The following is a 21,626-nucleotide window of genomic DNA, read 5'->3' as shown; positions in this document are numbered from 1 at the left end:
AGATGAGCTAATGAGGGTTTTGTGGTAAACAAGAGTTCAAGTGTTCTGTGAAATCTGATCCTGGAACACCAGAGGGATACAGAAACCATCAAGTTAATTAACAATGCTAATTATCACCAATGCAACAATAATTAATTCTAAACTATATTTAAATTAATTATCGATTAAATTAATTAAGTCGGGGGGTAATTAAGATAAATGTTAAATGTGTGGGTAATTAGCTGGGGTAGATGCTCAGGGTTGAGGGAGAGTAGCGGCAGGCGGAGTATGTAAAGTAAACACTGTGTTGTTGTATTTTGAGGGATGCAGAGAGGCTGAGGACCGAGCTGCTGGACGAACAGCCCACTGCTCTTTAGTAAGTCTGTTCAATTAGTCTGAGGTTAGCTTCTCAGACAGAGTTTACAGCACTGTAAAACACTAAAGACGCAAGCAGGCGACACGCACACACAACACACACACACACACACACACACACACACACACACACACACACACACACACACACACACACACACACACACACACACACACACACATCCAGTACATCAAAAGCTCTGTGGATCTTCCCTCAGCCCAGTTTCTGATGGCTATACTCCCTTTCTTGTTGAAGCTGGGCTGAAGCTCGTTAGTCCACTGACAGGCTCTGTACTAATGATTACAAACACAGGAAAATGACACCCATTTGTCCTTTCCTCTATCAGGGATGGGAAGAGAGAGAGACGTTTGACTTTTTATCTTACTGTAATTAGATCCTCATTACACTAAAAGCACCACATTACCCCACGCAGAGACCATCCCTTTAAATAATAGCTCCGGGTCTGTCGCTCCCTTCCTTCTGACCTGGTTCCTTCTTGTTAGCCACATGACCAACTTGGCCAAACAAAATAATAAAAAAACACATTTGTCCCTTTCCCTGCTTGAAGACCTCGGCCCTATCACAAAATCCCCACAGAGAAGAGCAACCTCACACAAATGCAGTCCACCAAAGAAAGCAACTGCATCACACTGGCACAGAAAAAAACAGAATAAACAGTCTTGGTTATTGCACAAAACAGATACCCCTCCCTGATTCCCAGGTCAACCCAAGCCAACCAGCTGTTGGTGTCCAGGGCTCCACTTATTACCCTCTACTGGACATCCCCTGACCATTTCAGCACTCAGAGCTTATAGAGCACCCTCCATCTGTACCCTGCCATGCTGTCAGACCACACTTCCTCCTGCCACTGATGCCCCTTCCCTCCCGCTAAGCTCCTGGTGTGTCTAAACCTGACGCTGAGGATGTACAGCGCCCCACCTCCGCAAACTCCACCAGGCTCGGAGTGTTTAAAGTCACTAAGTCCTCTGGTCCCCTGCCAGTCCCCAGTCTCTGCTGTCACTTGCAGTGGCGGAAACGGTGATGGCCCCTCCCACCACGGCTGCTCGAGTACCTCACAGGCTCTGGCAGCGCCTCCTGGACGTCCCCCATGACTCAGACCTTAAAGGCACCTGTGGGTTGTGGAAAATGGGCACCACTCACGGCCAAGTGGTTCTCAGCAGCTGCCAGGCCTCAGAGACCCCTGCTGTGTTTGGCCTCTCCAACTGCACGAGGAAGTGCTACCGGTCCAGCCTAAAGCCACCGTCCCTCCTCAACAGACCACATGCTGGTTCGCTCCAGCCAACACCGGTGTGTTATGGTAGTCTCTGCCACCCTGCTCTCCAGGCCCACCAGCCCTTGTCCCCCCTCCTGGACAGGCAGGTACAACACCCCCACTCTCAGCCAGTGGTGCCCTGAGTTGATGATGATCAACCCCCCTCTGTATGACACGTGAGAATGGAGCCACCTCCACTTCATCAGCCTCGACACCACCGCTTGTGACACTCCCTCCCAGTTCATCCTGACCCACCCCTCCAAGCCCAGATAAATCTTGACCCCTTAACAGCCCCACTGCAACCCCCCTTGATGCTGCGGAGGTGCCCTGCCCCCCCCCCCCCTCCCGTGGCTCACATAAGAGCCTAACGCTTGCCCCAGTTTTATATTAGTAAAACTAAGTCCTGCTCATCTCTAACCACCACTGAGACGTCCTCAGCATACACTGACACTATTATGCCTGTCCCCAACCCGATGCCTGCCACACACATTTTCTGCAGCTTCCTGCGTAGCAGTTCCAGAAAGGGCTCAATAGCAAAGGTGAATAGCTGCCCAGATAGAGGGCATCCATGGCGAATATGCCACTCCCTTCCCAGACAGGCCTACTGAGTCCCCGAGAACACACCTGAGAACACACAGGATCACAGAGTTCTGCTGTCTACAAATCCAAGAACTCCACAGCACGCTCCGGCGTCTCTCCCACAACAGAAGATACACACCCATCAGACAAATGTAAACAATGCTTTTGCTTGGTTTCCTCACTCTGTTTTTGCAACCCAAAGAAGAAACCTGGAAAATTCAGCTTAACATGGAAAATTGAGCTCTTACAAGTGCTCCTTTTGCCTTCATCTGAAGGAAAGCAACCAGGTCCTTGCTTAGAGAGAGAGAGAGAGAGAGAGAGAGGGGGAGGGAGAGGGAGGGAGGAAGGAAGGGAGAGAGAGACAGAGAGAGGGATTGATGGATGGATGGATGGATGGATGGATGGATGGACATGTATGAAAAAATGTATTTGTATTGTCCTCAACAATAGAAGGACTAGCGTGGGGCTTGACAATTCATCTACGAGTTTGGGTGCTGTTGAGGCAAGCATGCAATTGTAGCACATGTTGTATTTCTCTTTGGGCCTGGAGGTCAGGGTTACTCTCTCTCTCTCTCTCTCTCTCTCTCTCTCTCTCTCTCTCTCTCTCTCTCTCTCTCTCTCTCTCTCTCTCTCACTCTGAATGGAATTGGAAGTCTTTGTGCTGCCGGAGTGGCTCGACGTGAAAATTAGGACATCAAAGGTGACAATGGCATGCAGCTTTTTCCTGAGACAGCGTTGGCAAACCAAATTGCCAAGCCCGGGCGAGGTGAAGGATGAGAGAAGGATGGTAAAACGGAGGGAGAGATGGGACACATCTGCAATGTGTGAGGTAACTCAATTAAGGAAAGCAATTTGCACTCTTCCCCTGCCCTTGGCACAGCCACAACACAAGATGCATCAAACGACTGCCTAAAATGACAAATGATGCATGCCTGAGAATACATGGAAACAAGAAAGCGTCACAATAAGTACAACGGAAAACATTCTCTTGTGTATGGAACTGAACAGCCTTATTAAGACCAGTCGAAAAAAATATTTGAGTGTGATTACACTATAGAGCACGCCTCAGTATTACAACAGCAGGCCATTCCTTCCCCTGCACAGTTCAGTGTAATTGTAAATCATGTATACAAATCACTCACAACAACAGTGCTTGCTTACTAAGCAATCTATGAATTGTCTGCACTTTTGTGGAGGACATCACTGCGCTTTCATAGCTTCCTTGTGCACCACTTCGCATCAAGACTAGAACCTAGGACCTCTGCCTCGCAAACACACATAACCACCCTCCTGAAACATTCTCGGCCAGTTGCGCCACAGAAAAGCTGGCTATTATGTGACTCAACTGGGGAGATTTCAGCTGAGGAGAACACTCGTTCTTTCTCTTGTAGTCAGAGTGTGTAGAAGTAAGAGTTTAGACACCAGTTTTTGGCTCTCATTTGGGGAATGAGGACTTTTTGGCCTCTTGTTGCCCTATTTGCAGTATCTTAGCTACCAGCCCTATAGTAGTTTGATGGATACTCTTTCACTTCACTCCTCATCTCTCTCTCTCTCTCTCTCTCTCTCTCTCTCTCTCCCTCTCACACACACATTCTCTCTCTCTCACTCACTCTCTCTCTTTCTCACTCATTCTCTCTCTCTCAAACACCTCTCTCACTCATTGTTTGTCACGCCCTGACCTGAGCTATCTCTGTTTTCTTGATATGTTGGTTAGGTCAGGGTGTGACTCGGGTGGATATGCTAATTTTTGTATTGTCTAGGGTTTTTGTATGTCTGGGGTTTTGTAGGTCTAGGTGATTTGTATGTTTATGGTGGCCAATCAGGGGCAGCTGTTTATCGTTGTCTCTGATTGGGGATCATATTTAGGTAGCCATTTCCCTTTTGGTGTTTGTGGGATCTTGTTCTATGTTTAGTTGCCTGTCTGCACTATTCATTTTAGCTTCACGGTTCGTTTTGTTGTTTTGTTGTTTTGTTGTTTTGTTCAGTGTTCAGTGTTCAGTGTTCATTATTTTGATAAATTAGAATGTACGTATATCACGCTGCATCTTGGTCTCATTCGTATGACAAACGTGACACTGTTCTCATTTTGTCATCTAATGAGGGCTACAGTCTCAAACCTCATCAAGTGAAAGACACCCTATTCATGATTTCCATCCACTAAATATTCTATTTCTGATCAAATATTCTCCATGAAGTCCAGAGCGACGACTCAGTCAGAATAGTACTTTAATTGAACCTTATTGGAAAAAACGTAGCATCAAACATGACGAGAGTTATACATACTAGTCATATGAATAGGTTGTGCTCTGAATAGACACACAAGGACAAACAACAAACAGCAAGGATATGAGATTATCTATAGCACACTGAACATTTGAGTCAGTCACACAGCGAGAGAACAGAAGACTATGCATGGAACTCCATTGGCTAAAGCTAATCCCTGAGATTCTCTTTCTTTACATCGGTACTTGACCGCCTCTATAATGAATGGGCTCTATAATGGCCTCTATAATTTATGGACTATATTTTGTATAAATTATGGATCCCCAGCAGCTACTCTTCCTGTGGTCCAGCAAAATAAAGGCAGTTAATATATATATTTTTAAACAATACAATACATTCACATATTTCAGGCCCCTGCTCCACCACTGCCACATAACTACAGTACAAAATCCATGTGTGTGTATAGTGCGTATGTTGTCGTGTGTGTGTGCATGTGTCTGTGCCAATGTTTGTGTTTCTTCACAGTCCCCACTGTCCCATAAGGTGTTTTTCTATCTGTTATTGAAATCAAATGTTACTGCTTGAATCGGTTACTTGATGTGGAGTAGAGTTCCATATAGTCATGGCTCTATGTAGTACTGTGTGCCTCCCATAGTCTGTTCTGGAGTTGAGGGCTGTGAAGAGACCTCTTGTGGCATGTCTTGTGGGGTATGCATGAGTGTCCGAGCTGTGTGCCAGTAGTTTAGACAGGCAGCTCGGTGCATTCAACATGTCAATAAATAAAAGTAGTGATGAAGACAATCTTTCCTCCACTTTCAGCCAGGAGAGATTGACATGCATATTATTAATATTAGCTCTCTGTGTACTTCCAAGGGCCAGCCGTACTGCCCTGTTCTGAGACAATTGTAATTTTCCTAAATCCTTTTTTGTGGCACCTGACCACACGACTGAACAGTAGTCAAGGTGCGACAAAACTAGGACCTGTAGGACCTGCCTTGTTGATAGTGTTGTTAATAAGGCAGAGCATCACTTTATTATGGACAGACTTCTCCCCGTGTGAGCTACTACTGCATCAACATGTTTTGACCATGACAGTTTACAATCTAGTGTTACTCCAAGCAGTTTAGTCATCTCAACTTGATACATTTCCACATGATTTATTGCCAGATTTAGTTGAGGTTTAGGGTTTAGTAAGTGTTTTGTTCCAAATACAATGCTTTTAGTTTTAGAAATATTTAGGGCTAACTTATTCCTTGCCACCCACTCTGAAACTAACTGCAGCTCTTTGTTGAGTGTTGCAGTCATTTCAGTCGCTGTAGTAGCTGACGTGTATAGCATTGAGTCATCCGCATACATAGACACCCTGGCTTTACTGTCACGTTCTGACCTTTATTTCCTTTGTTTTGTCTTTATTTAGTATGGTCAGAGCGTGAGTTGGGGTGGGCAGTCTATGTTTGTTTGTTTTATATTTTGGGTATTTCTATGTTTCGGCCTAGTATGGTTCTCAATCAGAGGCAGGTGTCATAAGTTGTCTCTGATTGAGAATCATACTTAGGTAGCCTGGGTTTCACTGTGTGTTTGTGGGTGATTGTTCCTGTCTCTGTCTCTGCACCAGATAGGACGGTTTGGGGTTTTCACATTTCTTGTTTTTTGTAAGTTTGTTCATGTTAAGTGATTTATTAAAAGATGAGTCAAAATAACCACGCTGCGCTTTGGTCCGCCTCTCCGTCAATGGAAGAAATCCCTTACATTTACTCAATGTCAGTGGCATGTCATTAGAAAACATTTTAAAAAGCAAAGGGCCTAAACAGCTACCATGGGGAATTCCTGATTCTGACTGGATTATATTTGAGACTTCCATTAAAGAACACCCTCTGTGTTCTGTTAGACAAGTGACTCTTTATCCACATTAATGTCCTCTATAATGGCTGGTCTCTATAATGACCTCTATATTGTCCTCTATAATGTCCTCTACAATGTCCTCTATAATGTCTTCTTTAATGTCCTCTATAATGTCTTCTTTAATGTCCTCTATAATGTCTTCTTTAATGGCCTCTATAATGTCCTCTATAATGTCTATAATGGCTAGCCTCTATAATGTGATATATATTGTCTGTCCTTTATAATGTCTGGCCTCTATGATGTACTCTATATTGGCTGGTCTCTATATTGTCCTATATAATGGCCTCTATAATGGCTGTCCTCTATAATGTACTCTTTAATGGATGGCCTCTATAATGTCCTATATACAGTAATGGCCTCTATAATGTCCTCTATAATGGCTGGCCTCTATAATGTACTCTATAATGGATGGCCTCTATAATGTCCTCTATAATGGATGAACTCTATAATGTCCTTTATGTACTCTATTATGGCCTCTATAATGGCTGGACTATAATGGTCCTCTATAATGGATGGGCACTATAATGGCCTGTAGAATGGCTGGCCTATATTATGGCCTCTATAATGTCCTTTATTTTGGTCTCTATAATCTATATTACACAGTGTTTATTTGACCATGTACTCTGCAGGGCTCATTCTGTCTAACATGCTGTTAGTTGTAAGATGATGTGTTCTGTTTCTGCGTCTGAATGTCCGCTTGTACATGGCTACATGTCATATTACCCCTTCCTCTGTTCTGTTCTAAGAACAGCCCACAGATTGAGACTGCCTTCCAAATTATACCCTATTCCCTATATAGTGCACTATATAGGGAATAGGGGGTTATTTGAGACACCGATGGAGTGTAGAGGTTGGCCACGGTGTTCCTTAGGTTATTTTGGTCCTCTGTGAGTCTGGTGATTAGCACGAGGACTGAGTGGGGAGAGAATATTGTGTTAACTCTCTCTGAGTCTAATCTTGATGAATTGCAGAGAGAATAGGGACATAAATTACTACTTGACCTACAAGAAGACTCCTGTCCCTTAGCGGAGCGCTGAGGTTCATTTGAATCTATTCCTTTGATTCCTCTCTTTCCCTTTTGATCATTTTACTTAAATAATGACTGGATTCATTTGCTGTTTGTGAGGGACTGAGTGAGTTAGTATGTGTGTGTGTGTGTGTGTGTGTGTGTGTGTGTGTGTGTGTGTGTGTGTGTGTGTGTGTGTGTGTGTGTGTGTGTGTGTGTGTGTGTGTGTGTGTGTGTGTGTGTGTGTGTGTGTGTGTGTGTGTGTGTGTGTGCATACATGCATGCTCGTGTGCGTATACTTGTGTGGATGTGTGTGTGTCCACATAAGTGTACAAGCCTGCATGTGTTTGTGCACAATTGGTGTGGCCATGCATGATTGTGAATGAGTGTATTATGTAAGTCATAGTCTCTTTTAACAATGTCTTGTCTCCATGTCACACTACTCTATATCTCACTGTGTGCAGTGGAGCAGTGCAAAAGGCCCTTAAAGGGCCAGATGCAGACATTTCTATCTAAATATCAAATCATTTCTGGGTAACAATGACACCTTAGCCTACAATGTCCGCAGCCCCGTGGAAATTGAATTAACATACAAAAACTCCACATCAAAATCTGTCTGTTTAAGCTAGAGATACACTATATATACAAAGGTATGTCGACACCCCTTCAAATGAGTGGATTCGGCTATTTCAGCCTCACCCGTTGCTGACAGGTGTATAAAATCGAGCACACAGCCATGCAATCTCCATTAACAAACATGGGCAGTGGAAAGGCCTTAATGAAGAGCTCAGTGACTTTCAACGTGGCACCGTCATAGGATGCCACCGTTCCTACAAGTCAGTATGTCAAATTTCTGCCGTGCTAGAGCTGACCCGGTCAACTGTAAGTAATGTTATTGTGAAGTGGAAAAGTCTAGGAGCAAAAACGGCTCAGCAGCGAAGCAGTCCCACTGACAAATCTTGGTTTGGCGGATGCCAGGAGAATGCTACCTGCCCAAATTTGTAGTGCCAACTGTAAAGTTTGGTGGAGGAGGAATAATGGTTTGGGGCTGTTCTTCATGGTCCGGACTAGGCCCTTAGTTCCAGTGAAAGGAAATATTAACACTACAGCATATGACATGGTACACGATTCTGTGCTTTCAACTTTGTGGCAACAGTTTGGGGAAGGCCATTTCCTGTTCAGCATGACAATGCCCCCATGCAAAAAGAACAGAAATGGTTTTCGAGATTGGTGTGGAAGAACTTGACTGGCCTGCACTGAGCTCTGACCTCTACCCCATCGAACACCTTTGGAGTGAATTGGAATGCCGACTGTAAATAAGAATTTGTTCTTAACTGACTTGCCAAGTTAAATAAAACAATTATTGGTTATCGGATATCGGTTTGGCCAACCCAATCGGAGACTCTCACAAACACAATCCGTTTTGCTCTAGGATGCCCACAAGACTCACAGGACTTGTCTGAAGCTCCCTGGTACCAAGCATACATGGAAGTATATATGTAGATAGATTAGTGCCTAAAATAAGGGGATAAATACAAGTATTTTCCTGATCTTTCTTTTACCTCTCAGATATGGGACAGACACTTCAGAACAAACTTATTTTTGAATTTTTGGGGACTTTCTGTTGTTCCATGTAGTGAAGCTGTTATTTAATGTGTTTCTATTGGCTAATAGCAGTAATGCCAAATTCAATGTTTCAAAAATGGGCCTCCCGACTGGCGCAGTGGTCTAAGGTACTGCATCGGGGTTAGATCCCAGGCTGTGCCATTCCAGGCCGTGAGCGGGAGTCCAATAGGGCAGCGCAGAATTGGCCCAGCGTTGTATAGTTAAGGTAGGGTTTGACCAGGGGGGGGTTTACTTGGCTCATCGTACTCTATTGACTCCTTTTGGTGATCCGGGCGCCTGCATGCTGACTTCGATTGTCAGTTGAACGGTGTTTCCTCCAACACATTGGTGCAGCTGACTTCTGGGTGAAGTAAGCGAGTGTTAAGAAGCGTGGTTTGGTGGGTCATGTTTCCGAGGACACATGACTCCAACTTGGCATCTCCCGAGCCAATTGTTTTACCAAATAGGTAGCTATTTTCTCTATACCACCCCTACCTTTTAACAGCACAACTGATTGTCTCAAATGCATTAAGAAGGAAAGAAATTCCACAAATTTACTTTAAACAAGGCACAATCGTTAATTGAAGATGTATTCCAGGTGACTACCTCATGAAGCTGGTTGAGAGAATGCCAAGTGTGTGCAAAGCTGTCATCAAGGCAAAGGGTTGCTACTTTGAAAAATCTCAAATATAAAATATATGTTGATTTGTTTAACACTTTTTTGGTTACAACATGATTCCATGTGTTATTTCATGGTTTTGATGTCTTCACTACAATGTAGAAAATAGTAAAAATTAAAATTAAACCTTGAATGAGTAGGTGTGTTCAAACTTTTGACTGGTACTATATATATATAATTATATATATATATATATATATATATATAAATATATTATCATTAAGGGGTCTTAAATTCCAAATCAAATAGCTCAATGGTCCTTGGTATAACCATCTTAAAACAATTCCAGATGTTAACTTAGAACCCCCCCCAGCTTAGACAGAGCTTAGACCCTAGAGGGTTATTTAAGTACCTACTTTTATTTATTTTTCAAATTAAAATGGTCAAAATAAACTAAAATAGCTTCTTAGCAAAGAGACATTTCTAAAGCAAGAATTGTTCTAGGATTGTCTGGGATTGGTCTGAGACTGGTGGGGAAAACTGAAAACGAGCTGTTATTGGCAAACTAATTTACCGCCTGTCGATGTCACCAGGCAGGGCCATAACTCCATCCCACCAATACAGGCTGAAATTTCAGGCGGACTTTTCAAACAGCTCTTACGCTAAAAGGGCATCATAATAATTTTCACAATTTCATAGTATTATTGCAACCTCATAGTGTGGAAATATTTATAAAACACAGGGAAATCTGGTTTTTGAACACACTGGTCCTTAACACTAAGATATGTCAGAGCCCTCAACCTCCCCTTAAGACTGTCCTTATGGAGATTAAACACTGTCACTCCAGTGCAGTGAGCACAGTGACCATAAAGTGACGTAGGAACCAACTGCATTGTCTGTGAACTCTAAAAGCCTTTCATGTGTTTCCTTGGGACACCTGATACCTTCGCTCATGCAGCCACGTTCCCATGACAAGACATTCTGACGACACGCCGGGTCCCGGAAGAGGCATTTACATTTTTAAACAGGGGTCCTTTTTATTTTAAAACAAAATTACTACTGTCATAAAATATCACACTTTTTCTTTATTTTGACTCCCCTCTCTCCCCCTTTCCCTCCTTTGCTAATAAACACACTCTCATTCACACACAGGGGGGGGAGAGAGAGAGAGAGAGAGAGAGAGAGAGAGAGAGAGAGAGAGAGAGAGAGAGAGAGAGAGAGAGAGAGAGAGAGAGAGAGAGAGGCCTCAGTATGAAACGAGGTGAGCGGGACAGGCAGGCAGTGAGTGAAGCTGACACACGTGGCCATCAAACATTGTAACCACATGCGGTTCTCCTCCGTCCTGGTTCTCTGGTTGTACCGCATATCTTGACGCCTGTAGGGAGTGGTGGATTGTGTTGTATGTTGTAGTCTGTAGGGAGTGGTGGATTGTGTTGTATGTTGTAGTCTGTAGGGAGTGGTGGATTGTGTTGTATGATGTAGTCTGTAGGGAGTGGTGGATTGTGTTGTATGTTGTAGTCTGTAGGGAGTGGTGGATTGTGTTGTATGATGTAGTCTGTAGGGAGTGGTGGATTGTGTTGTATGTTGTAGTCTGTAGGGAGTGGTGGATTGTGTTGTATGATGTAGTCTGTAGGGAGTGGTGGATTGTGTTGTATGATGTAGTCTGTAGGGAGTGGTGGATTGTGTTGTATGTTGTAGTCTGTAGGGAGTGGTGGATTGTGTTGTATGTTGTAGTCTGTAGGGAGTGGTGGATTGTGTTGTATGTTGTAGTTTGTAGGGATTGGTGGATTGTGTTGTATGTTGTAGTTTGTAGGGGGTGGTGGATTGTGTTGTATGTTGTAGTCTGTAGGGAGTGGTGGATGGGGTTGTATGTTGTAGTCTGTAGGGAGTGGTGGATTGTGTTGTATGTTGTAGTCTGTAGGGATTGGTGGATTGTGTTGTATGTTGTAGTTTGTAGGGGGTGGTGGATTGTGTAGAATGTCGTAGTCTGTAGGGAGTGGTGGATTGTGTTGTATGTTGTCGTCTGTAGGGAGTGGTGGATTGTGTTGTATGTTGTAGTTTGTAGGGAGTGGTGGATTGTGTTGTATGTTGTAGTTTGTAGGGATTGGTGGATTGTGTTGTATGTCATAGTCTGTAGGGGGTGGTGGATTGTGTTGTATGTTGTAGTCTGTAGGGAGTGGTGGATTGTGTTGTATGTTGTAGTCTGTAGGGAGTGGTGGATTGTGTTGTATGTTGAATTCTGTAGGGAGTGGTGGATTGTGTTGTATGTCATAGTCTGTAGGGAGTGGTGGATTGTGTTGTATGTCGTAGTCTGTAGGGAGTGGTGGATTGTGTTGTATGTTGTAGTCTGTAGGGAGTAGTGGATGGGGTTGTATGTTGTAGTCTGTAGGGAGTGGTGGATTGTGTTGTATGTTGTAGTCTGTAGGGATTGGTGGATTGTGTTGTATGTCATAGTCTGTAGGGGGTGGTTGATTGTGTTGTATGTTGTAGTCTGTAGGGATTGGTGGATTGTGTTGTATGTCATAGTCTGTAGGGGGTGGTGGATTGTGTTGTATGTTGTAGTCTGTAGGGATTGGTGGATTGTGTTGTATGTCATAGTCTGTAGGGGTGGTGGATTGTGTTGTATGTTGTAGTCTGTAGGGAGTGGTGGATTGTGTTGTATGTTGTAGTCTGTAGGGAGTGGTGGATTGTGTTGTATGTTGTAGTCTGTAGGGAGTGGTGGATTGTGTTGTATGTCTTAGTCTGTAGGGGTGGTGGATTGTGTTGTATGTCGTAGTCCGTAGGGAGTGGTGGATTGTGTTGTATGTCGTAGTCTGTAGGGAGTGGTGGATTGTGTTGTATGTTGTAGTCTGTAGGGAGTGGTGGATTGTGTTGTATGTTGTGTCTGTAGGGAGGTGGATGTTGTGTTGTTGTGTTGTATGTCTGTAGGGAGTGGTGGATTGTAGTCTGTAGGGGTGGTGGATTGTGTTGTATGTTGTAGTCTGTAGGGAGTGGTGGATTGTGTTGTATGTTGTAGTCTGTAGTCTGTAGGAGTGGTGGATTGTGTTGTATGTTGTAGTCTGTAGGGAGTGGATTGTGATTGTAGTTGTAGGGAGGTGTGGATTGTGTTGTATGTTGTAGTCTGTAGGGAGTGGTGGATTGTGTTGTATGTCGTAGTCTGTAGGCGGTGGTGGATTGTGTTGTATGTTGTAGTCTGTAGGGAGTGGTGGATTGTGTTGTATGTCGTAGTCTGTAGGCGGTGGTGGATTGTGTTGTATGTTGTAGTCTGTACGGAGTGGTGGATGGGGTTGTATGTTGTAGTCTGTAGGGAGTGGTGGATTGTGTTGTATGATGTAGTCTGTAGGGAGTGGTGGATTGTGTTGTATGTTGTAGTGTGTAGGGATTGGTGGATTGTGTTGTATGTCGTAGTCTGTAGGGAGTGGTAGATTGTGTTTATGTTGTAGTCTGTAGGGAGTGTTGTATTGTGTTGTATGTTGTAGCCCATAGGGAGTTGTGGATTGTGTTCTATGTTGTAGTCTGTAGGGAGTGGTGGATTGTGTTTTATGTCGTAGTCTGTAGGCGGTGGTGGATTGTTTTGTATGTTGTAGTCTGTAGGGAGTGGTGGATTGTGTTTGTTGTATGTTGGTGGATTGTGTAGTCTCTGTAGGGGTGGTGGATTGTGTTGTATGTTGTAGTCTGTAGGGAGTGGTGGATTGTGTTGTATGTCATAGTCTGTAGGGAGTGGTGGATTGTGTGGTGGATTGTGTTGTATGTTGTAGTCTGTAGGGAGTGGTGGATTGTGTTGTATGTTGTAGTCTGTAGGGAGTGGTGGATTGTGTTGTATGTCGTAGTCTGTAGGGGGTGGTGGATTGTGTTGTATGTTGTAGTTTGTAGGGAGTGGTGGATTGTTGTTGTATGTTGTAGTCTGTAGGGAGTGGTGGATTGTGTTGTATGTTGTAGTCTGTAGGGATGGTGGATTGTGTTGTATATGTTGTAGTCTGTAGGGAGTGGTGGATTGTGTTGTATGTCGTAGTCTGTAGGGAGTGGTGGATTGTGTTGTATGTTGTAGTCTGTAGGGAGTGGTGGATTGTGTTGTATGTGTTGTAGTCTAGTCTGTAGGGGTGGTGGATTGTGTTGTATGTTGTAGTCTGTAGGGAGTGGTGGATTGTGTTGTATGTTGTAGTCTGTAGGGAGTGGTGGATTGTGTTGTATGTTGTAGTCTGTAGGGAGTGGTGGATTGTGTTGTATGTTGTAGTCTGTAGGGATTGGTGGATTGTGTTGTATGTCTGTAGTCTGTAGGGAGTGGTAGATTGTGTTGTATGTTGTAGTCTGTATTGTGTTGGTTGTAGTGGTGGATTGTGTTGTATGTTGTAGCCCATAGGGAGTGGTGGATTGTGTTGTATGTCGTAGTAGTCTGTAGGGATTGGTGGATTGTGTTGTATGTCAGTAGGGAGTGGTGGATTGTGTTGTATGTTGTAGTCTGTAGGGAGTGGTGGATTGTGTTGTATGTTGTAGTCTGTAGGGAGTGGTGGATTGTGGTGTATGTCGTAGCCCATAGGGAGTGGTGGATTGTGTTGTATGTCGTAGTCTGTAGGGAGTGGTGGATTGTGTTGTATGTTGTAGTCTGTAGGGGGTGGTGGATTGTGTTGTATGTTGTAGTCTATAGGAAGTGGTGGATTTTGCTATATGTTGTAGTCTGCAGGGGGTGGTGGATTGTGTTCTATGTCGTAGTCTGAAGGGGGTGGTGGATTGTGTTGTATGTTATAGCCCATAGGGAGTGGTGGATTGTGTTGTATGTCTTAGCCTACAGGGGGTGGTGGATTGTGTTGTATGTTGTAGTCTGTAGGGGATTGTGTGGATTGGATTGTTTGTATGTCGTAGTCTGTAGGGGTGGTGGATGGATTGTGTTGTATGTTATGTAGGGGTGGTGGATTGTGTTGTATGTGTGTTGTTTGGATTGTGTTGTTTGTTGTAGCCCATAGGGAGTGGTGGATTGTGTTTTATGTCGTAGTCTGTAGGGGGTGGTGGATTGTGTTGTATGTAGTAGTCTGTAGGGAGTGGTGGATTGTGTTGTATGTTGTAGTCTGTAGGGAGTGGTGGATTGTGTTGTATGTTGTATTGTCTGTAGTCTGTAGGGAGTGGTGTGTTGTATTGTGTTGTATGTTGTTGTGTTGTAGCCTGTAGGGAGTGGTGGATTGTGTTGTATGTTGTAGTCTGTAGGGAGTGGTGGATTGTGTTGTATGTCGTAGTCTGTAGGGAGTGGTGGATTGTGTTGTATGTCGTAGTCTGTAGGGAGTGGTGGATTGTGTTGTGTGTATGTTGTAGTCTGTAGGGAGTGGTGGATTGTGTTGTATGTTGTAGTCTGTAGGGGGTGGTGGATTGTGTTGTATGTTGTAGTCTGTAGGTTGTAGTGGTGGATTGTGTTGTATGTCATAGTCTGTAGGGAGTGGTGGATTGTGTTGTATGTTGTAGTCTGTAGGGGGTGGTGGATTGTGTTGTATGTAGTAGCCCATAGGTAGTGGTGGATTGTGTTGTATGTCATAGTCTGTAGGGAGTGGTGGATTGTGTTGTATGTCGTAGTCTGTAGGGAGTGGTGGATTGTGTTGTATGTTGTAGTCTGTAGGGAGTGGTGGATTGTGTTGTATGTTCTGTAGGGAGTGGTGGATTGTGTTGTATGTTGTAGTCTGTAGGGAGTGGTGGATTGTGTTGTATGTTGTAGTCTGTAGGGAGTGGTGGATTGTGTTGTATGTCGTAGTCTGTAGGGAGTGGTGGATTGTGTTGTATGTTGTAGTCTGTAGGGAGTGGTGGATTGTGTTGTATGTTGTAGTCTGTAGGGAGTGGTGGATTGTGTTGTATGTTGTAGTCTGTAGGGAGTGGTGGATTGTGTTGTATGTTGTAGTCTGTAGGGAGTGGTGGATTGTGTTGTATGTTGTAGCCTGTAGGGAGTGGTGGATTGTGTTGTATGTTGTAGTCTGTAGTGAGTGGTGGATTGTGTTGTATGTTGTAGTCTGTAGGGGTGGTGGATTGTGTTGTATGTCATAGCCCGTAGGGAGTGGTGGATTGTGTTGTATGTTGTAGTCTGTAGGGAGTGGTGGATTGTGTTGTATGTTGTAGCCTGTAGGGAGTGGTGGATTGTGTTGTATGTTGTAGTCTGTAGGGAGTGGTGGATTGTGTTGTATGTTGTAGTCTGTAGGGAGTGGTGGATTGTGTTGTATGTTGTAGTCTGTAGGGAGTGGTGGATTGTGTTGTATGTTGTAGTCTGTAGGGAGTGGTGGATTGTGTTGTATGTCGTAGTCTGTAGGGAGTGGTGGATTGTGTTGTATGTTGTAGTCTAGTCTGTAGGGAGGGAGTGGTGGATTGTGTTGTATGTCTTAGTCTGTAGGGGTGGTGGATTGTGTTGTATGTCATAGTCTGTAGGGAGTGGTGGATTGTGTTGTATGTCGTAGTGTTGTATGTAGTCTGTAGAGTGGTGGATTGTGTTGTATGTTGTAGTCTGTAGGGAGTGGTGGATTGTGTTGTATGTTGTAGTAGTAGGGAGTGGTGGATTGTGTTGTATGTTGTAGTCTGTAGGGAGTGGTGGATTGTGTTGTATGTTGTAGTCTGTAGGGAGTGGTGGATTGTGTTGTATGTTGTAGTCTGTAGGGAGTGGTGGATTGTGTTGTATGTTGTAGTCTGTCTGTAGGGGGTGGTGGATTGTGTTGTATGTTGTAGTCTGTAGGAAGTGGTGGATTTTGTATATGTTGTAGTCTGCAGGGGGTGGTGGATTGTCTATGTCGTAGTCTGTAGGGGTGGTGGATTGTGTTGTATGTTATAGCCCAGGGAGTGGTGGATTGTGTTGTAGGGAGTGGTGGATTGTGTTGTATGTCGTAGTCTGTAGGGGGTGGTGGATTGTGTTGTATGTGTAGTCTGGGAGTATTGTTGTGTTGTGTGTCGTAGTCTGTAGGGAGTGGTGGATTGTGTTGTATGTCGTAGTCTGTAGGGGGTGGTGGATTGTGTTGTATGTAGTAGCCCATAGGTAGTGGTGGATTGTGTTGTATGTCATAGTCTGTAGGGAGTGGTGGATTGTGTTGTATGTCGTAGTCTGTAGGGAGTGGTGGATTGTGTTGTATGTTGTAGTCTGTAGGGAGTGGTGGATTGTGTTGTATGTTGTAGTCTGTAGGGAGTGGTGGATTGTGTTGTATGTCGTAGTCTGTAGGGAGTGGTGGATTGTGTTGTATGTCGTAGTCTGTAGGGAGTGGTGCATTGTGTTGTGTGTCGTAGTCTGTAGGGAGTGGTGGATTGTGTTGTATGTCGTAGTCTGTAGGGAGTGGTGGATTGTGTTGTATGTTGTAGTCTGTAGGGAGTGGTGGATTGTGTTGTATGTGGTGGATTGTGTTGTATGTCGTAGTCTGTAGGGAGTGGTGGATTTTGTTGTATGTTGTAGTCTGTAGGGAGTGGTATATTGTGTTCTATGTTGTAGTCTGTAGGGAGTGGTGGATTGTGTTGTATGTTGTAGTCTGTAGGGAGTGGTGGATTGTGTTGTATGTTGTAGTCTGTAGGGAGTGGTGGATTGTGTTGTATGTTGTAGTCTGTAGGGAGTGGTGGATTGTGTTGTATGTTGTAGTCTGTAGGGAGTGGTGGATTGTGTTGTATGTTGTAGTCTGTAGGGAGTGGTGGATTGTGTTGTATGTCGTAGTCTGTAGGGAGTGGTGCATTGTGTTGTGTGTCGTAGTCTGTAGGGAGGGTGGATTGTGGTGGATTGTGTTGTATGTTGTAGTCTGTAGGGAGTGGTGGATTGTGTTGTATGTGTTGTAGTCTGTAGGGAGTGGTGGATTGTGTTGTATGTTGTAGTCTGTAGGGAGTGGTGGATTGTGTTGTATGTTGTAGTCTGTAGGGAGTGGTGGATTGTGTTGTATGTTGTAGTCTGTAGGGAGTGGTGGATTGTGTTGTATGTTGTAGTCTGTAGGGAGTGGTGGATTGTGTTGTATGTTGTAGTCTGTAGGGGGTGGTGGATTGTGTTGTATGTTGTAGTCTGTAGGAAGTGGTGGATTTTGCTATATGTTGTAGTCTGCAGGGGGTGGTGGATTGCGTTCTATGTCGTAGTCTGAAGGGGGTGGTGGATTGTGTTGTATGTTATAGCCCATAGGGAGTGGTGGATTGTGTTGTATGTCGTAGCCTACAGGGGGTGGTGGATTGTGTTGTATGTTGTAGTCTGTAGGGGGTGGTGGATTGTGTTGTATGTTGTAGTCTGTAGGGAGTGGTGGATTGTGTTGTATGTCGTAGTCTGTAGGGGGTGGTGGATTGTGTTGTATGTAGTAGCCCATAGGTAGTGGTGGATTGTGTTGTATGTCATAGTCTGTAGGGAGTGGTGGATTGTGTTGTATATCCTAGCCCAAAGGGAGTGGTGGATTGTGTTGTATGTTGTAGTCTGTAGGGAGTGGTGGATTGTGTTGTATGTCGTAGTCTGTAGGGAGTGGTGGATTGTGTTGTATGTTGTAGCCCAAAGGGAGTGGTGGATTGTGTTGTATGTCGTAGTCTGTAGGGAGTGGTGGATTGTGTTGTATGTCGTAGTCTGTAGGGAGTGGTGGATTGTGTTGTATGTTGTAGTCTGTAGGGAGTGGTGGATTGTGTTGTATGTCGTAGTCTGTAGGGAGTGGTGGATTGTGTTGTATGTTGTAGTCTGTAGGGAGTGGTGGATTTGTGTTGTGGTGTCGTAGTCTGTAGGGAGTGGTGGATTGTGTTGTATGTTGTAGTCTGTAGGGAGTGGTGGATTGTGTTGTATGTCGGTGGATTGTGTTGTATGTCGTAGTCTGTAGGGAGTGGTGGATTGTGTTGTATGTTGTAGTCTGTAGGGAGTGGTGGATTGTGTTGTATGTCGTTGTGTTGTAGTCTGTAGGGGGTGGTGGATTGTGTTGTATGTCGTAGTCTGTAGGGAGTGGTGGATTGTGTTGTATGTCGTAGTCTGTAGGGAGTGGTGGATTGTGTTGTATGTCGTAGTCTGTAGGGAGTGGTGGATTGTGTTGTATGTCGTAGTCTGTAGGGAGTGGTGGATTGTGTTGTATGTTGTAGTCTGTAGGGAGTGGTGGATTGTGTTGTATGTTGTAGTCTGTAGGGAGTGGTGGATTGTGTTGTATGTTGTAGTCTGTAGGGAGTGGTGGATTGTGTTGTATGTTGTAGCCTGTAGGGAGTGGTGGATTGTGTTGTATGTTGTAGTCTGTAGGGGGTGGTGGATTGTGTTGTATGTTGTAGATTGTAGGAAGTGGTGGATTTTGCTATATGTTGTAGCCTGCAGGGGGTGGTGGATTGCGTTCTATGTCGTAGTCTGTAGGGGGTGGTAGATTGTGTTGTATGTTATAGCCCATAGGGAGTGGTGGATTGTGTTGTATGTCGTAGTCTGTAGGGGGTGGTGGATTGTGTTGTATGTCGTAGTCTGTAGGGGGTGGTAGATTGTGTTGTATGTTGTAGCCCATAGGGAGTGGTGGATTGTGTTGTATGTCGTAGTCTGTAGGGAGTGGTGGATTATGTTGTATGTAGTAGCCCATAGGTAGTGGTGGATTGTGTTGTATGTCATAGTCTGTAGTGAGTGGTGGATTGTGTTGTATATCCTAGCCCAAAGGGAGTGGTGGATTGTGTTGTATGTCGTAGTCTGTAGGGAGTGGTGGATTGTGTTGTATGTTGTAGCCCAAAGGGAGTGGTGGATTGTGTTGTATGTCGTAGTCTGTAGGGAGTGGTGGATTGTGTTGTATGTCGTAGTCTGTAGGGAGTGGTGCATTGTGTTGTGTGTCGTAGTCTGTAGGGAGTGGTGGATTGTGTTGTATGTCGTAGTCTGTAGGGAGTGGTGGATTGTGTTGTATGTTGTAGCCTGTAGGGAGTGGTGGATTATGTTGTATGTCGTAGTCTGTAGGGAGTGGTGGATTTTGTTGTATGTTGTAGTCTGTAGGGAGTGGTATATTGTGTTCTATGTTGTAGTCTGTAGGGAGTGGTGGATTGTGTTGTATGTTGTAGTCTGTAGGGAGTGGTGGATTGTGTTGTATGTTGTAGTCTGTAGGGAGTGGTGGATTGTGTTGTATGTTGTAGTCTGTAGGGAGTGGTGGATTATGTTGTATGTTGTAGTCTGTAGGGAGTGGTGGATTGTGTTGTATGTCGTAGTCTGTAGGGAGTGGTGGATTGTGTTGTATGTCGTAGTCTGTAGGGAGTGGTGCATTGTGTTGTGTGTCGTAGTCTGTAGGGAGTGGTGGATTGTGTTGTATGTCGTAGTCTGTAGTGAGTGGTGGATTGTGTTGTATGTCTTAGTCTGTAGGGAGTGGTGGATTGTGTTGTATGTCGTAGTCTGTAGTGAGTGGTGGATTGTGTTGTATGTCGTAGTCTGTAGGGAGTGGTGGATTGTGTTGTATGTTGTAGTCTGTAGGGAGTGGTGGATTGTGTTGTATGTTGTAGTCTGTAGGGAGTGGTGGATTGTGTTGTATGTTGTAGCCTGTAGGGAGTGGTGGATTGTGTTGTATGTTGTAGTCTGTAGTGAGTGGTGGATTGTGTTGTATGTTGTTGTCTGATGGGAGTGGTGGATTGTGTTGTATGTCTTAGTCTGTAGGGGTGGTGGATTGTGTTGTATGTCGTAGCCTGTAGGGAGTGGTGGATTGTGTTGTATGTTGTCTGTAGGGAGTGGTGGATTGTGTTGTATGTTGTAGTCTGTAGGGAGTGGTGGATTGTGTTGTATGTTGTAGTCTGTAGGGAGTGGTGGATTGTGTTGTATGTTCTAGTCTGCATGGAGTGGTGGATTTGTTGTATGTTGTAGTCTGTAGGGAGTGGTGGATTGTGTTGTATGTTGTAGTCTGTAGGTTGTGGTGGATTATATTGTATGATGTAGTCTGTAGGGAGTGGTGGATTGTGTTGTATGTTGTAGTCTGTAGGGAGTGGTGGATTGTGTTGTATGTTATAGCCTGTAGGGAGTGGTGGATGGGTTTGTATGTTTCAGTATGTAGGTGGTTGTGGATGGGGTTGTATGTTGTAGTCTGTAGGGAGTGGTGGATTGTGTTGTATGTTGTAGTCTGTAGGTTGTGGTGGATTATATTGTATGATGTAGTCTGTAGGGAGTGGTGGATTGTGTTGTATGTTGTAGTCTGTAGGGAGTGGTGGATTGTGTTGTATGTTATAGCCTGTAGGGAGTGGTGGATGGGTTTGTATGTTTCAGTATGTAGGTGGTTGTGGATGGGGTTGTATGTTGTAGTCTGTTGGGAGTGGTGGATTGTGTTGTATGTCATAGTCTGTAGGTAGTGGTGGATTGTGTTGTATGTCGTAGTCTGTAGGGAGTGGTGGATTGTGTTGTATGTTGTAGTCTGTAGGGGGTGGTAGATTGTGTTGTATGTTGTAGCCCATAGGGAGTGGTGGATTGTGTTGTATGTTGTAGTCTGTTTTGGGTTGGATGGGGTTGTATGTTGTAGTCTGTAGGGGGTGGTGGATTTAGCACAGCTCAGCTACTGCACAAACAATGGTTTGGTAGAAACTAGTGGCAGTAAAAAGCCATTTTTCTGTATTGTGTCTTACACAGCCGATGAAGAAAGCAAGTCAGTGAATATCAGTGAAGTGAATATCCGTTGAGAAAGGCAACAATCACCCCACTGTCAGCAAGCTACTTCTTCAAAGGTAGAAAGCCACATGTTGTTAAAGTAACACATCCTCAACATTGAACAGGAGCCATTGACAAGACAGTTGAGGTTATTTTCCGACCATGAAACACTGTTTGAGGAGAGAGGCTTTGCCTTCCATTCCTATGAGCAGAGAGAGAGGAAGAGATAATCAGATTTATATTCAAATCAGTAAATGTCCTAAAATATGATTGGAGTCCCCCCGAACACACACCCTTGTGGCGCTCTCCCCTGGCTATGAGAGTGTACAGTAAAGCAGCACATCGGATAGACTCTCCTGGTTTTGATGTGACTTGGTTTTAGGAGAAAATCTTCTCTTGGATGCAACTGATGTTGACCCTCCCGTGGCATATTGTGATTTGCAATTGCCAATTGCCTGCTAAAATGTGTGGTACTTTCCTTTGCTGGAGCCCCATGCAGGAAATCTGAAATGTCCCCTTTTTTTGGATCAACGAGGATAAGAG

This window comes from Oncorhynchus masou, chromosome 9 (genome assembly GCF_036934945.1).
Source record: "Oncorhynchus masou masou isolate Uvic2021 chromosome 9, UVic_Omas_1.1, whole genome shotgun sequence".
Taxonomy (NCBI): domain Eukaryota; kingdom Metazoa; phylum Chordata; class Actinopteri; order Salmoniformes; family Salmonidae; genus Oncorhynchus; species Oncorhynchus masou.
The sequence above is the reverse complement of the archived record's forward strand: the minus strand, read 5'-3'. Positions refer to the sequence as shown.